The sequence below is a fragment of the Lactuca serriola genome, chromosome 3 (assembly GCF_051521515.1).
Source record: "Lactuca serriola cultivar US96UC23 chromosome 3, Lser_US96UC23_V15, whole genome shotgun sequence".
NCBI lineage: Eukaryota > Viridiplantae > Streptophyta > Magnoliopsida > Asterales > Asteraceae > Lactuca > Lactuca serriola.
The window spans coordinates 264117974-264121169 of record NC_136410.1 but is presented as its reverse complement, the minus strand read 5'-3'; positions in this window follow the sequence as shown (position 1 = coordinate 264121169).

Here is a 3196-nt window from a genome sequence, read left to right as displayed (position 1 = left end):
GGTTGAGGCAAGTCATTGTGGCATGTTGTGATGGTGTACCGAGGTATCAGAGTGATTCTTGTTCCAGTGGGAACACATTAGTTACTTGTCGTCGGATTGGGACTATCTAAGGGTGTATATGTGCTAAGACTTGTGCCTTGCCTATGAGAACTTACATCAGGAGTGGTGATGCATAAGCTAGGTGGGTGTAAGCACCTATCTATGTTGATCTGCGGAGTGTGAGTTGGGGACTCAGTATAGTGATGACTTGATGATGAGATCATGGGATGATAAGAGAGCAAGTGGATCCGGGTGGGAGTTATCGCTTGGGATTAGTAGGAGAAACCATGGAGTGAGCCCATGGTGAGTTAGAAGAGAGAGTGTCGTGATACTGCGGGGAGTCGTAGTATTCACTGGATAGCGGGAGGGTGCTGTGATACTGCGGGGAGTTGTAGTATTCGCTATTCGGCGAGAGAGTGTTGTGATACTGCAAGGAGCTGTAGCATTCACGAGTCAGTGAGAGAGTGTTGTGATGCTGCATGGAGTTGTAGCATTCACGGGTCAGTGAAAGGGTGTCGTAAGACTGCGGGGAGCCGCAGTCCTACTAGTTAGAGTATGACGCAGAGGAGTTCTTCGGCTTGGGTAGCCTTACCACTTGAGTCTTCGGGAACTTGGTTGCCAAACCAGGGGCGAGACTAGGGTCTCCACGACGGTCGATAATTGATATATCCCGGGTTGGGAAGGGATTATCGTAATCTGAAGGAATTGAAGAGATGGTGTGTGCATAAATTCATGAATTTTGGGTCATGAGTTGAGTACCAGATTGGAAATGAGTGGTTCCAATTCTGCTGTTGAATCAGAATCCCAAGTTGAGTTGGGTCCATTCGTGTATTGAGTAAGCAAGATGAGGTTTCAGATTTTTAAATGGGTTTCATTTTGAGGGGTATTGATCGCCATCGGATGTCTCAGACCGTGGTAGGTCAGTTTTCGTTGGTATGGGAAGAATTGCGAGACACAGGGAACCAACAGATGGTATACGACAGAGGTCAGAGGTGAGACGACTTCGGAGGGGTTGTAGCATTCACTTGGGGTAAAGCTATATTCGTGACTAGTGTGTCACAATGAGTCGAGATAGTTTGTGAGAAGGAAGCCGGTAAATTGTTTTATTAGGTGTGCAATGAGTAACCATTGGAGGTTCAACTATTGGGTCGGAGTTGACCTGATGCTTAGTGTTAGAAGGGATATTGAGATAAACTGTGGCTTATGATTAAGAGTGTCAGAGCATCGTTTTGAGCTGATTTGACCGCTTTCTTGTACCTAAGGGTAGAGTTTTCAGGATCATTCCTTCAGAAGGGTTCTGATAGTTGTTCAGGCGGTGGGTCTTTTTTGGGGTATGACCTTTCCGTTCCTTATGAGTTCGATAGGGATCAATTAGAGAATCATAGTTGGTAAGGTGTTCTTAGAGTTACTTAATCGATGAGCGGTTAACATGATATTTTGCGAGGATGGTCTGGCAGGGAGACACACCACTAGAGTTTTGAAGTTATAGAGAGTCAGATCGAGCATCGCAACGGTAGATAGGCCTGACCTTTTTTTCGGGTTTGGGAGTTCCTGTTGGTATTTAGGTGTCGCTAGAGGAAGATAGGTTTGTGGTAGGATATTTTTTCGGTGGTGATTTTTGGGTTGTTGGGTTCGATCTTTGTGATGTTGAGGAGTGATTTCGAGGGCAAAATTTAATTCAAGTGGGGGAGAATTGTAACATCCGGACTCCCAGGTATATTATTCATGAGTTTAATGTTGAAGTTTATTGAGGGACTCGATGAGTTGTGAGTCCAACTCGTCGAGTAGAATTGTGTTGACCGCGTGGGATTAATGATTGGACCGGACGACTCAGAGAGCCGACTCGCCGAGTTGGTGTTGGGCAGAAAGACCCTAATTTCTCATGGTTGGGGGCCTATATAAGAGGACTTATGCCTCATTTCTATCACCCCAGCTGCCTAAGGTTCCTGTGTAAAACCCTTAACATATGTAGTGAGCTATGAGGGTCTTAAAAGCTAAACTTGGAGTAAACTATTGCACCGCTTGAGTAGATGAGGAGATTATCCTCCAAGGAAGCAAAAGAATTGGTTAAATCTGGTGTATCTGTTGGATTAGGTGTCTAAGCCCATAACTATTTCTGGTATTTACTTGACCCGGTTGGCTTGGTCCATATGGGTTGCATCTTCATCTCAACTATTGGATAGACAAAATGAGAAAAAGGACACTTATGATTTGTTAGTATATTATAAGTTCTAATATCTTCATATGAAATCATATTATGTAATTAGTGTTGATCAAGAATTAATTTGGAATTAATTTTGTGATAAAAAAGAGACTAAATAAATATATGGGGTTTGATTTGTAAATCACTCATTCTTATATATAGTGGGCTTATGGTTCATGATTCACTAGATTGGGCTAGGACCCATTGGGTGCTCCATGGAGGTTATAACCCATGGATCATGGGGAAAATGAAAAGACATGCACATTCCGGTTTACATGGTGTAACCCTACATGTGACACATTATATAAGAAGCTCCATAACTAGCAAAATCGGCCACTAATGCAAGTTAAGGAGGGCTAGCCGATTTTGTGATCAAAGTGTTCTTCTCTCAAGTTATTCCAAGAGTTGTGGTGTTGTGTGAAACATTTGAGGCATCACACTTGAGGTGGTAGTCTCACAAAGTCTTAAGGAATCCAAGCAACTACAAAGGTATGTCATTCTACTAGTCTTTTTATATTACACGTACCCCATGCCATGCTACTTAGGACGTAAACCTTGGAAAATTCTTATTTGCATGAATATTAGAGAAAACATAGATCCAAGGTTTCTAGGGTTGCATGTACACCATAGGGGTGTTAGAATGCTCAAAACCCTTCAGTGGTATCAGAGCCTAGGCTTGTTTTCTTTGTATTTGATGCAAATTGCTTGAAAAAGTCGAGATTTCTGCAATCTGGTCAATGAACTCGCCGAGTCAATGGCAAAATGCATCCTACTCGTCGAGTAGGTTCTTGTACCCGACAAGTAGGAGCCCCTGTGTGCAGAATTTCAAGTTTTGCTGCTGGAAATGGACTAGAAACATTACCCTAAACTGTTTTGGACTTTTAAAACGTGTTTTTGATGGTGTAATGTCTATGCTAATCCATTTTCAATGGTTATTATCAAAATTTTAAGTTA